The 14578-nt window shown below is 40.7% G+C and overlaps 1 protein-coding gene across 3 annotated transcripts in view; it reads left to right on the top strand.

Moving 5' to 3' along the window:
• The first annotated feature begins 4592 nt into the window (after positions 1-4592).
• SMIM38 (small integral membrane protein 38) overlaps positions 4593-14578 on the top strand; it is a 32115-nt gene continuing 22129 nt past the window's right edge. Inside the window, exon 1 of one of the 3 annotated variants that reach the window (XM_077179576.1) lies at positions 4593-5487. The gene's annotated coding sequence lies outside the window, so the exon portion shown is untranslated. Of the gene's footprint in view, positions 5488-8253; positions 11208-14578 lie in introns of those variants that run through there. The other 2 variants (XM_077179579.1, XM_077179577.1) reach the window with 2 other exon arrangements.

The raw sequence follows: 14578 nt of genomic DNA on the forward strand, positions 1-14578 counted from the left end.
TAGAGGATTACTAGAGCTGTAAAAACTAGAGGAATACAGACCGTCCTAAGCACCAGCTCCAGCCTTCTGTCGGGCCTGAAACACATTTCAAAAATGCTTTTTGCCTTATCTTACTTTGTACTTTTTGTATTTTGTTCTTGAAGGTGAGTAAACAGTCTTTTTCAGAGTTGTTGAGCACTTGCAACATCATACTGAGTTTGGAAAACTGCTCAGGAGGCCAATTGCTCTCTGCAGTCTCAGTGACAAAGGATCATCAGCATTTAAGAGGGTAGAGATTCATGTCAAAATAGAAAACTGAGTGCATTTTCTAGACCAAGTTCTGCTGTGTAGCAGGGGTGTGTGTGTCTGTGTAAGGTGAAATACTACCTCTAATACATCCACAGGTTGCTGGACTGGATGCAGAAATTGCAATTTAATTGTAAGGACTGTGTTACGCAGCCTGTCACATTAGGTAAGATCAGAAGGGATTTTGATTTTTATGCTTAAAATTCGAGTTATTGTGTAGGTTTCTGGCCAAAAGTAGACTGGATTTGTTAGCTCCCAGGAAAGAACTGCTGTTTTGTGTCTGCTGCAAAACTGGAACACTATACAATTGAGCTGGGTGGTGGTGTAACAATGGCCTTGTACAAGGAGCATCCTTCTAGAGTGAGCTGGGAAGCCAGTCTGGCCCCTACTGTGTTATTATGTTAGGTCTCCTTGCCCTTAGGAGTGAATTGGTTCCTCACATGATGTGCTGACCTGCTGACAGTTCTCTTTTTTTTTTTTTGTTTTTTTTTTTTTTAATAAGTACTGCTCTTAGAAAGTAAAACTTGAGTCTTTATTGTGTCTTCCCTTACCTGTTTAATACCAGTGAGAGTAATCTTGTATTTCATCAAAACTACAAGTGTTCAGTTCCCAGCATCCTGGATAATTGGTGGTTTCTCTGAAAAGACTTGGACAATTGCAGTAGGAAAATGCCTCCAAAGAAGGTCCCTGTGAAATCAAAGGTGAAGGTGTTAAGCCCAGACAATAAAACTTAGATCAAAGTAGCCAGCAGAAGGGGCCAGAGAGGAACAGGCTGTCCTTTAAGCTTCACTGCCTTGTGTGAGGTGTCACCCCTCTCTTTCTGTAATCAGATTCCATGAAGGAAGCAAAGCTGTTCTTTCCTGATGTAATTCTATCAGAGCCCTCAGCTAGATGAGCAGGAAGAAAAGCACCTGCCTTCCCTGCTTTAGATTTGGTGATAGACCCCAGTTTTTGATAGGAATTGGTTAATCCATAATCCCAAGCATGTGCCCACAGCAACACCTGCCACACAGGTGAGCTTTTAATCTTGTTAATATACAAATATAATATGGATTTTTGTATTAACCTCACACACATACACACCCCATAGTAAATATCACGAGTAGGAAAATTTAATAAAATGAGATTATAAATGTCTAATGGACATTTTGTTGGGCAATAAAGTTGCCCACGTGTTGTAATTGAGGTCTGAAGTTAACTTGCTTGCTGAGGCCTCTCTAGGGTAGATTACACAGACTAAGAGAGCATGTGAAAAAATGTTTTTTCATGCTCTGCTTTTCTTCCTGTTTTGTCCACTAGCCTTTCCTTCTTAGCTCTGTCTTGGGTTGGTGCCCACTGTAATATCTACTGCCATCAAACTGAGCACTTTAAAATTAGGCACATGTTTGAAACATCTGCTTATTTAAGACCCTCCACAGTGACTATTAACTTTTGCCTCTGACATTTTCCAAAGCCCTTGGTTCTCTTCTCATCTCCTGAGTGACCCTGATGCAGTCCTCTGGAGATGTGTAAAGCAGCATCCTCTACTTCCTAATTGTGTAGACATGGAAAAGTGAGGTATGAGGAAAGTTTGGGTTCAGGCTTAAATATTCTGAGGCTCACATGTGTGGGGACCCTGGGGAGCATCCCCTGAGTTAGGGAGACACAAGAAGCTCCCCTCAAAGCTGTTTGACCCCATTGGCTCCTTTCTCTGTTCCTATGTCCCTGAGCCATCCCTCCCTATTCCCTGATTGGATCTCATCTTGGTACTGCCCAGAGATCAGGTTCACCCCTGAACCCTCAGGAGAGAGAAACCTGGACCCTCTGTGTGTGTTCCTTGGACCTGAACATCTTACCAGACAGCTGAATAAAACAGCTGTGGGTACCAGGCAAAGGCCCTTTTTGCTTATTTACCCTGGACTTTACCAGCTGCTACTCAGGCTGCAACACACATGCATTGTATGGGTGTGCTTGTGAAAGGTAGGTCTGAGGCACTTCACATGCAGTTCTTCAGTGAATTGTCATGTGTGTTGTTTCTAATCTGCAGAGAGAGGTGCTACCTGGCTTTTCACCAGACACTCATGACCATGTGTTTGGGGGAGGACCACATCTAGTTCATTAAATGAGGAAAAGCTGAATTAAATCCCAATCCTACAGAGATAAGACGGTGTCACTGGCATATCTTCTGAAAAATCCCTTTGCCAGGATTTCTTCTCCTGGGAAGCTGAGAAGCCTCAGAGAAGAATGAAAAGAATAATTATCTGATTGTTTCTCCTGTGTTTTGCTGCTTTGGAATGTGGTTGGAGATTGTTTATCCAAACAGGTTGTTTGATTGGTTTCATGTGAATTGTTTTAACTTATAACCAATCACAGTCAGGCTGTGTTGGGACTCTAGAAGCAGTTAAGAGTTTTCATTATCATTCTTTGTAACCTTATATCTGTATCCTTTCTCTATTCTTTAGTATAGTTTTAGTATAGCATGATATAATATAATATGCCTTCTGAGAACATGGAGTCAGAGTCTTAATTCCTCCTTCATCCTGGGGACCCAGCAAATACCACAAGATGGAGGTTTGGATTGAAAGTTTTGTGACCCATCAATGCATGTTTCAATCCCACTTGTGGTGGTGATCAGGCTTAAGTAGACCATGTGTTAAATACTAGAATATGTGTTAAATATTGCCATTTGGGCTGGGCTTACCAGTGGGGTTAGTGGAACCCTCTGACCAGTAGAGGCTGCTTTGCCATTTATGCTTCAGGTCATTTTATAGGGTTGCTGTTACAGTCCTTCTGACTGTACAATATCTTCTTGGCTGCTTAATTGTGATGTAAGGATGAATACTCCCATGCAAGGTGGTGGTAGGTCAGACACAATGCTCTCAAAATAATTTTGGAAGAGTTTTTAAAAAATGGATTATCTGACCTATCACAGAAGGCACAGAGTCTGCTTTGTAGGTTCCTTGGGGCAGAAATCCTCTCTCTGGAAATTGAGATAAATCAAGAGGAGGAACACTTTCCAGGGAAGAAACTAAGCAAAAATGACTTGGAGCACAAAAAATTCTCCTAGGACTGGGGACTGAACCCTGTTTGCCACTGTTATCTCAAGTAGACCCTTCTCCTCAGTAAATTTGACCTAAAGTTGTAATTTTGGTCCTTCTCAAAATACATTTTAATTTGCTACTCTGATGGTGTATTTTTTCCAGCTGTTCTCCCTCTTTTTTGTACAGACTGGGTGGTGTTTCATCACAGTTACTGTCCTCTGTGATCTATTGGCAGTGCTTAAGAAGGAAATTGTGCAGGACTCATCTGCAGAGCTTCCCAGTCACAGACCAATCTTTCATGGGAGCAACAAACAGTGGAGGTCAGGAGTTTTCCTTTCAGGTACTGCAAGATTGCTTTGAGATGCCAACAACTAAAAAGATGAAAATCTCTAAAGAAGAGATAAAGATTATATTTATTTTTAAAAAGTTTTTAATGTACTTTTCCAATCTTTGGACGTGAGAGGTTTTTTTTTTTTATTCTTTAGCAGTAGTTTTAGCCAGCAGAGGGAGTTCAAGCCCCCGTTTTACACTGACGGTGCAGGCTGGGCTGTGTGATCAGCACTTCTGGATGTACTTAATGGAACATTCTCAGCATAGTTAAGGGCTGGGGCCTGAATCAAGGGGGTTGGAATACAATCAGGTTTTGTTTTTTAATGGCAAAACATAAAAAGGTATGTTTTGAGGCAGTAAATTATCAGTAATACACATCTGTTTGTACCAAGATATTTGTATCTGTAACCCTTCTGCTCTGTGCTTGGAGTATGAAAATGTAAGGGTAAGAAAGTGGCACTTCTTACAAAGTGCCAGATCCAAGGTTTTTTTGCCTCATAGTTAAATACCATTAACTGTTAATGAGCCTCAAAACAATCTCTGATCTTTGAGAATCCCAGAGAACAGCAGTGGACAGAATGTTTTGGAAATAACTTCTATCTTTTAATGCAGTGATCAAATATTCTTGTAGATGCTTATTGGCAAAGAAGTTAGTTCTTCCTTCCTTTTGGTTTTTAGTGTATTATTCTACAACCTGTATGTTCTGGTGAGAGGAACATCCTACTACATGTTGTGTGCCAAAATAAGAATAGTAATGAAATAGGTGAAAATAAACCAAGCACTGCTGGGTTTATTCCTTCTTTTAAACCTGTAATTGTGGTTCCTCTGTGACAATAAACTCTCAACTGAGCATTCACCCCTGAGCAGTCGGGGTCTTTTATATCAGCTCAAGCTGATAACTGAAAGTGTAAACCACATTTTAAAGTAAGTCATTGTATACTCTGGGCTGACAAATGTTAAATTAGGCTAATTTGAGCAGATGCACATGTTATTGCCCTAGAATTCTGGACAGGTTCTTCAGAACTGAGCAGCTTGTTCTTGTGTGCAAATATATATTGACAAAAATTACTTGCCTAGTTTCTTAGATTTCCTTAAACTGACACCATACAAATGTCTATTTTTACTGCAAGGAAAGCTGAAGTGTTCAAACTTTTGAGGACTTAATTATAGGTGGTGTGAACCTAAAGACCCACGTTACAGCATTTCTCCTTTTTCACTTAAACCTGACAGGCTACCACTTGTGTTTATACAGCATTGCAAACTAAATTTAGATGTAGTAGTAAGGGCTAAAACAAATTGTGCTTTGTCAGGAGGGTGAAGAAAGGAACTGAGCAATGAAAGCAGCGCGGGGAGTCAGCGTGTCTGGCATTGACACAGCGCTGCGAAATCAACGCTTTGATGGCCTATAAAGCCTAGTAACAGCTGTGTGAAAGGTCTGCTCTGCTTAGCTGGAATTATCTCTTGTGCACAGGAAAGCACATTGTAAACCAGTAAAAATTAACTGCCACGGCACAATGATGGTTTTGTGACTGGGAATCCAGATAAAGTTTTGCCGCTGTTGGCGGAATGATGAAAAGGACTGGGGCCATTTGCATACAGGTGAGGTGGTGATGTCCTGTGTTTCCCAGAGGTCAAGGCACCACAGGTATGTAAAGTGCTCCAGCTCTAAGTGCTGCCTTTAATTTAACCTGATTTTTTTTTTAACCTGGTTGTAGAGTAGGAGAAAAGGGTCTTGGGAAAGGAGCAATCCCAGGAAACGTCATTGGGTGGCAGCAGAGCCTTTACCACTTGCCATGGCATCCCAGCAAAATCGAGCCAGAAAGAACTGCAGTTCTGCATGTTGGTGATAGAGGTAACTGCAGATGAGATCTCAGAATGGTATTTATGGTGAGACAGTCGTTGTGTTTGAGACACAAGATTTCTTTCCAAAAGTGCGTTTGCATTTTTCTATGTGTCTGTGTATATATGTAAAAAATATATATTTATATATAAATATGTATGTAAACATAAATGTATGCATGCAGACATAAAAGCTATGTGTCTGCAGGTGAGGTTTGCTCTGTGATAGTGAGTGAGGAGCTTTAATGTGATGACTGGAATTACCAGCTCCCAGATTAGATCCTATATCCCTAGCAGACCAAGCTCGTTCCCAAGAGATACATCTTGGAGCTGGTGTCAATAAAAGCATGTAAAAGTTCCTAATTAATTTTTCTACTGGAAAGAATCAAGTGGGTCTGTGAATGCTGCCAGTAAAAGTGATAGTTTTTATTAGTAATTTTTGGTTTTCTGTAGTAAAAATATTACAAACAGGACAGTCTTTGCTATTACTTTAGGAAGAAGATAACCTCTCCCTATTTATTCTTCAGTGTGAGTATTTGCCTTTTTGAATAATGCAGATAGTGCTTGAAAGGCTTTGAAAATCTGTCTTATATTTGGATCTAGGAGCTAAGAGTGTTTTGGGTGTGTTCATTTTGGTGAAGAGATAGAGCATTTGGTTTTCTTTTTGTGTTTTCCTTTAACACCTCACCACGTAGCTCACACAAAGGATTGTGTCATGGCCTTAAGGAAAACACAATCTGCAGCAGGCATACATACAAACATGCCTGTTTCCTTTATGGACTTACATCTTTGTTTGCTAGCTTTTTAAAAATTGTTTGTGAGTTGCTGCTATTGTAAGTAAATCTCTTACTTTCCAACTGCCCATTCTGCTGTCACCACCCTGGAAATGCCATCAATCTCCTACTTTATGGGCAATGTCACTACAAATGTGGAAACTCAGTGACTGGAAAGAATTTAATATCTTTCTTTTGCTACTTCTCCTGGGAATAAGAATGTTAAAACTGTCCTCATGGACTTCCTTCAGGCGTCAGGGACAGGTTGGCTTTGGGAATTGTTTGTCCCTGAAATAGGGAGGGACCTCTGGTTCACTGCTCCTACTGAGCACCGGATGTCAGGTACCAATCCTTACAGGCTGGCCTAAAGATCTTGCCTTAGTCATGCTGAGGTTTTTCTGAACTACACTGATTTCTGTTTGGTTCAGTCCCAGGGCTCACAATCCACAGAAACAAGAACAAGCTCTGAACAAGAGCTGCTCTGTTTTGAAGCTCTCACTGAGCTCAGGATCCAGTGCTTGCTTCTGTATCTCCAAAAGTTATGGTCTTGCATGAATAAGAGGCAGCATTTTCTGGATCTCAGCTCCCTGGGAAACGCCAGAAAATCCAGAAAATGCTTTGGGAGCCCTAAACCTCTGTTTGCTGGTGGCATATGGCCTCTTCAAGGAACAGAGGCTTTTGGCTCCTGAAGAGCTTAATAAAGCCTATTTTTATACTGCATGTGAGTACTGTTGGGAACTCTCTGAAGAAAGGTATGTCTAAAATTATATTGCTTTTTTGATTGTTCTGATTACTGCAAGAGGTTCTCTGATGATGTCTCACCTTCTAGTGACTAAGACATCAGATGTCCCTTGTCTTGAAAAGCTTGGAAAATTAGGCAAGAATCAATGTGAGAAGGTTCCTTGTATATGGACTGGATGTCATGAGATTATTTCATTAGGTCACCTTGGTTCTATCTGCAGTGATTTAGCTGCAGTGAATTGACTTCATTCTGGAATATTTTTTTTTATTAGTTATACCCTTGTTAGTTGTTGCACCCACACAGCTCTGGTATTGTCTTTATTAGCCTATACATGGTTGAAATGCCCCCTTATGCAGTGTTCCATTATTTGCTTCCATGCTTTGTGTATCTTTAGCAGAACTTTAAGGTGGTAGACAGGAAATAACAGGAATTGTGGTACTGAAGGGCAAATATACAAACTCTTAGGATACCCCACTTTGGCTCTAATGTCTAACCTAGGAACACAATCATCAGTGATAATGTGATGGTAGAAATAACATCTGATCTTTTTATCTCTAGGGAATTGATTAAAAGCCACTTTGGGATTATGGTGGAGGAAAATGTTGGTTGGTGACTAATGGGAACGTTCTCATTTTTTCATTTGCAGTACATGTGGCAGAATTCTCTTATTTTCTTTGGGACAAAGACACTGCTTGAGAAAAGAGGCTGTACTGGAAAAACTTATTTTATTAGAGAAATCCATTTTACCTGTTCTAATACTGAAGTTTCATGTTCTGTTCAAGGCTCTGTGCTGCTTCTGTCTCTTTGAGGAGTCAGCTCTCTAAATCTCAGCTTTATAACCCTTAGTTAATTAAGGGTTCTTTGGAACACACTGGCTTTCATTTTCTTCACATTCAAGGATTTGCCAACCTGACTGCAGAAAAATCATGGTGTCTGTTGTCCTGTGCCTATTTTGCATGCTGACAATGGGAAAACTTGGTTTTTTACCACAAGTTTGCAATGACATCCTCATCTTCTCTTGAGGTTACTTTAAGAGGATAGCCGCCAGTTCATCTTCCCCATGTCCAAGATACTTGATGGTTTCTAGTGGGTGGAAAAGGGCAGTTCACAGGCTGATAATTCCATGTGTACCTGTTTCAAAGGATGTATCTTAGGGCAAATCACGTTAACAAAATAACACGAGCATCTGTAAGGTCAGCATTGACTGTAGAGCCCTTACAGCCTCAGTGACTGCAACTAAAAGCCATTCCTGTTAGTAACACTGGCAGGAATTTCAGGAGATGTCTTTGGATCTGCTGTGGATTTGGCATCCAAACTTCACATATTTAAAAAGTGAATTTTGGGCTCAATGACTTGCCCATTTTAAACAGAGTTTGTTTTAGCTAGAAAGCTTCAGAATGTGCAATTAGGAAAGACCCTACACAAATTCTTGAGCAAACAAAGAGGAGAGAAGGTGCCACCATTGTGAAGGAGGGCACCTAAAATCATCAAAATCTTCAATACATATTTGGGACATTTTGTTTCAAATTAGGGGTTTACCCTCCTTTCCAGTGTACCACAGACCTCTGGAATTTCATGTGGCCACATATAATATGAAATAATTATGTATTGTTGATAAAATAGTGTTTCAATCATTTTGTCTGTTTCCCTCAATTCACCAGCAGAGGGCTGAAGGATTGATCACCTACTTAATTTAGCTTGAATTCACAGCTAAAGTACTAAAACTATGCTGTTTTTGCCACAAACCAGAGTTTGCCACTCTGTGCTATCTGAGCTATCTGTGCTAATGCATGTTAGGGGCTGCAAACCTTGCTGAGCCTGGAGGTCCATCCTTTCCAGAGCTGAGTGGTGTTCACAGCAAAATTGTCAGATGTCCCTTCTCAAGAAGTGTGGCATTTTGAAGCATTACTGTTTTACTGCAGAGCTGATAAGTGGATGCCTTTTTGGAAAGTGCAGTTTTGAGCTTTTTAGGTCTGCCTGAGGTTTCTGGTCTGTGTGAGTGATGATGATTAGATAAGGTGGCTGTAATGGCCCATCTTGATCTGAAACTGATGTCTCCATCAGAGACAGAAGCCTTGGCTGACTGCTCAGTACACATTCAGGAAAGTTCTCCCACTCTCCTTGTTGCATGCCCTGCTGACTTGGGTTAAAAACAGAACTTTGTATTCTGAGAACATAGCCAAACGTGGAAACCTGAGCTTCATGGGAAAGAAAATATATGCTTTTGGCATGTCAGAATGGGTTAGTCCTTGCAATAACCCCATGCTTTCCCCCTAATGGAAAGACTGAGATTCTGAGTTCCCATTTCCTTAGGAGTGGTAGAAATTCAGCTCCTACTCTGCAGAATTTGTGGTTAAGTTGCCTTTGTGCTGTTCTGGAGAAGAGTGAATTATTTCTTCATTCTAACTCCACCTAAAGCTCTGAAAGATTTCTTCTGGTTTCAGTGGCCTTTGGTCAGATCTGGCATGTGTTCTGTAAACAACAGGGACTGCCACTGTGGCTTTTATTGACCCTAAAGCAAATTTTCAGGTGACACCAAGCTCAGGGTGATGACACACCTGAGGGATGGGGTGCTGGAACCTGGATAAGCTCAAGAAGTGGGCCCATGGGAATCTCATGAGGTTTAACAAGACTAAGTGCAGGTGCTGCACCTACCTGGGTCGGGTTAGCCCTTGGTATCAACTCAGACTGGGGATGAAGAGATCCAGAACAGCCCTGTGAGAAGGATTTGGGGGTGCTGGTGGGTGAGAGTCTGGACAGGAGCCAGGAATGTATAACTGCAGCCCAGAAAGCCACCTGTGTCCTGGGCTGCATTGAGGCACAGCGGGAGAGGGAGGGACGGGATTCTGCCCCTTCCCTCTGGTGAGTCCCAACCTGCAGTACTGCATCCAGTTTTTGGGTCCCAGCACAGGAAGGAGATGGAGCTGTTGGAGTGAAAGGTAAAGCAGCACCTCTCCTGTGAGGAAAAGCTGAGAGAATTGGGATTGGCCAGTCTGGAAAAGAGAAGGCTTTGGGGTGACCTAACTGTGGCCTCCAGTACCTGAACAGAGTCTTCAAGAAAGATGGAGAGAGGCTTTTCCCAAGAGCATGGAGTGACAGGACAAGGGGGAATGGATTCAAACTGAGAATAGATTTAGATTAGATATTAAAAAAGAATTCTTTATTGTAGGGTGGCAAGGCCCTGGCACAGGCTGTCCAGAGAAGCTCTGGCTGCCCCATCCCTGGAATTGTTCAAGGCCAGATTGGATGGGGCTCTGAGCAACCTGGGACAGTGAATGGTGTCCCTGCTCAGTGCAAGGAGCTTGGAATGAGATGATTTTTAAGGTGCCTTCCAACCCAAACTATTCTAGAATTCTATGATAAACACAGATTGGCCACGTAGCTATAGCCCAACCTCTTGGATTTTCCAAGAGCTTTGCCACTGAGAAAATGAAGTACATGGTTGCCGTAAAATTATAAGAAAAAAAAAATTTAGATGCTGAACATGTTCAGAATCAATTTTTTAATGTTTTTGTGAGTGTTTTCCTGAGTATTTTGAAATATTTCTATATCCAATCATGGTCTTCCATAGGAAAATTTTTGCAATTTGAATGTTCTTCTAATTGTATTCAGGTAGCTCCATGAGTAGAGAATTGATTAAAAGGGTAAATGAAAAAAAAGGGAATTGAAAAAAAGGGTAATTTTGAACAGGTAAAATTTACTCCTAAGTACCCTGAAAAGATACATGAACAGTACTCAAAAATAAAATTTCCACCTTGGTTTAATATTTCAGAGATGCATAGAATAAAGTAATTCCATTTCATGCTATTGAAATTGTTTAAAATACATATTTTTCAAAAGAACTGGTGATTTAGGTTCTATAATGTTTGGCAGTGCTTTCTGGGGTTCCTTTTGCAAAGATGGAAAAATATGATTGATATCACTCTGGAGAGCATTTACGTAGGGCAAAGGCTGTCTCTTTGTGTTCTCAATTTCTTATGGCAGTGCCTTGAGGCTGGTTAAGCCTGTGATGTGTGAGTACACAGAACAGTAACTAATCCCTGTCATAAAGAAACTTTAACCTAAAAAGAGGCAGCATGAGGAGAGGGGCATTGAGAGAAGTAAATATACAATAAAATAACATTAATTCCAGTGTTTTCCTGTTGAGATAAGGTATGTTCTGGGGGAAACGAAGAGGATTGGTGGAGGAAAGGAGCTGGCTGAACCTTCACAGAGGAGGTAAGGGATGTTGGAAGGAAGCTGAGGTAAAAGACTGAGAAAGGAGGGGACAAAGGTGGCTCTAAACTGGATGCACAGGGATGAGTCAGAGCCTCTGGATGAGCCCTGACTTGGGAATTATTTCCTTCCTGTTGAGAAGCATAGGGTGTTTTACACATACATTTGTGTGTACTCAAGAGCAGACATCTGCATGAGCTTCACTTGTGATGGTTTCTCAGGAAGAATACCCGTTTGAATATTTAGCAACATTCTTAACACTAGGTTTTGATGCAAAGGTTATAAAGCCTCTTCAGGTTTTCTCTGTTCCACAGAGCCTAGGAACAACTCTGGATTCTGAGATCTCCCAATCCTTTTTAAAGCTGTATGCATTTTGTGTCTCTTTTCAGACACAAGCTATTTCCTACACAAGGTTCACCACTCAGAAATTAATTTGAGATGTGTGAGGATTGTTGTTTTCAGTATATCAGGTGTTATCATCTGACCCCAAAATTTTGATTAATCTCCTCCTCATTCATTGATGGGGAAAAAGAACAGGAAAGTTGGGAGCTGCCTTGATTTTTAAAACCCAAAGCACATAGAGGCCTGCTCTCTTTGCAGTAGCATCTCTGCTGAAGTGCTCAGGAAAGAAGTGAGGGGTGAAACACTAGATATCTTTTCTTCCTGCAGCTTGGAGATGGGTTTGTGGGTTTGGAGAAAGTTTTGGATTTTTTTTTTTGTTTTTTTTTTTTCATTTAGCCAGGAAAGTTGATTATGCTTAATAATGCTACCTCTAATGTTTCATTGTAATCTTATTTTAAGGAAATGTTGGGGCATTAAGCATTTTTCCCACAGCAATGAAACAATGTATCTTTCCCTGCCAAAGATCACATTCACTTACATCCTCTTCATTTCTGTAGCTGGAAGGTGAAGCTTGGAATTTTTCCAGTAGCCTGGCTGCCAATTTGCCATCATCGATCATTATCAGGAGCCATTTGGCTGAGGTGTCTCAGATATAGCAAAGTGTGTTCTTGCTGTGTGTGATGTATTTATTACCTAGGTCAGGTCTTGGGGTCCTGCTTGTACTGGTTTTCAGAAGGCTTTTTCACTCCATACCTGGCTGTGGTTTGCTAAGAGGTGGCTCCTATGAAATAATTAAGTCCCAGTGCAATGATTGGTTAGGGGGGTGTGTGTGATGAAGCACAAAGAGTTTGCTGGCATCCACACCATAAGCAGACCTAATTCAATCCCTTGGCACTCTGTGGAAGTTCAGCTGTTGAATTCAGTGAGAGGAGGTGCCTGCCCAGTGCTCTTCTGATTTAATATTCAGTTCTGCGCCCCCAAAATGTTGCAATGTCTGTTAAGAAAGCGATGAGATTGTGTCATTCACATGGATTTGGTATAATCCTCAGTTAAGTAGGAATAAAAAAAAAAGTAAGAGGGAGGTGAGGGTGGAAGAAAGAAAAGCCTATCAGCAGCTATAACTTCAGTTGCAAAGAAATCAGATTTTTGTCATGTGAAGGTACCTGACAGTATTTACTGCTTTAGGGTTTACCAGTAAGTGACACTGCAAGAGCTCATCACATCTTGATAATACACTAAATGCTGTAAATGCTTTGCATGCTGATTTATTTCTAAATCCAAAACTTCATCCCAAATGGGATTTACTTTTTTTTTCTATGACAGCTAAGCACTTAGACTTGGCATCATGCTGTTCATCAGGGCCTTGTTGTAGCAGTGTAGCTATTAAGCTGAGATACAGGAACAGAAGGAGTTTTAAAAATTCAGTTGATCTTAGTACTTTGTGATCTGTCTGGTGATGCTTGTTGCATGCATTTTGAATTTTTCAATTCTGTTTTATTAGCATTACATATAACGTATGAGAACCTGTGTAAAGACCATTTTCATTGAAAGTAAAATGAAAACTGGAAATTTTTCTGTCAGTCTAAGGTTTTATAACAGCTTGTTTACTCCAAGTATAAATTCAGAGACAGGTTTGTCGTGTACTTTAATAATAGCCTCAGAATACTGCTAATAAATGCTGGAGAACTTGTCAATGCTCAAACAAGCTTGAAGATATTTGAATTATTTGCCAGACTTGGCCTTCACACTGATGGAGTTTGGGCTAGAATGTATGTTCTAGATGGCTGATCAGTTAGTATTGGGTGCCAAACAGCTATTCTTAGTGTTTATAGTTGTCTATGCTTCTTTAACATTTCCATAATCTATTAATCATTATTAACCCTTTATAAACCATTTATAAACATACCCTGAATAAAAAAGTGTGACCATTCAGGATTTTTTTCTCAAGTTTAATATTAAAGGCAAGTCCAAGGTCAAGATGGGCACAGGGAGGCTTTAGGGAGCTGGTGTAGTTTATATTTTGGCCAGTCAGCTGAGGAACCACGTGGAACTAAAATTAGTAAAGTGCGGGCAGTGAAGAAAGTTCACACGGTGTAATATGCTGTGGGCAGTATTAATGTTGATTTACCCAATCTGTTAATGCCATGGTCTGTCTAGACCTTTGGAACATTCCTCAGCTCCTTATTTAATGTAGGAGGAATCATTTCTGAAATTAGCATATAAATTGTCCAGAGTCAGCAGCCCTTTAAAGCAGTGTTCTACCCTTGTGTCATGGCACAGTAACTGTTCTGAAAAAATAAGTTTCCCAGTCTGGCATGTTCTCATGAAGAAGCTCTTGACTTTACATTGCATGCTGAAAAAATGCATAAATCTGAGAAAGTTCATTAAGTTTAAAATGGGGAAATGGTCGGGATTTGATTTGGGTAAGTTGTATTTATTTAGTCACGTTAACAGGGGGAAGTGGATTATGATAAGGAAACACCTGGCAAGGTCTGTCCATGTAGGTTTATGTGTATGTAGTTGAAAGTTGGATGCTTTTCTGACTTTGACATCAATTTTTTCTTCCTTCCCTTGGTCTTCCACATGACATGTATATGAACCATGCTGTAGGGTGCACTGATCCCAGGGTTCACTCTGACTGGCACTCTTGTGAGAACAAGTCTGCTCCTGGTGCCAGGCACTGGGATGCTGCCAAAATAAGGTGCCAGGAACCTGATGGAGGCAAAGCCTCCTCCCTGGCTCTTGTTCTTTTGTTGCATCTTCTGAAATCATGTACTTACTCCTTTCCACTTTAGTTGCCAAGAGTAACACGCAGCGCTGCCTTCTAGGTTATAATTTTCAAGGGAAGATAATAAAACATGCGTTCAGCCTGGGAAATCCCGCAGGAGCTGGGAACTTGCTTTTTAGAAAGAGTAGGTGTAGCCAGAAATGAAAAATAAAATGTCAATATGATGTGGAAGGTTTATTTGGCATGAATCTGAGATGATCACACTGAGCAGTGAAGCCAATAAAATCTTTGTACTAGGAACTCA

This window comes from Agelaius phoeniceus, chromosome 6, assembly GCF_051311805.1.
Source record: "Agelaius phoeniceus isolate bAgePho1 chromosome 6, bAgePho1.hap1, whole genome shotgun sequence".
Taxonomy (NCBI): Eukaryota; Metazoa; Chordata; class Aves; order Passeriformes; family Icteridae; genus Agelaius; species Agelaius phoeniceus.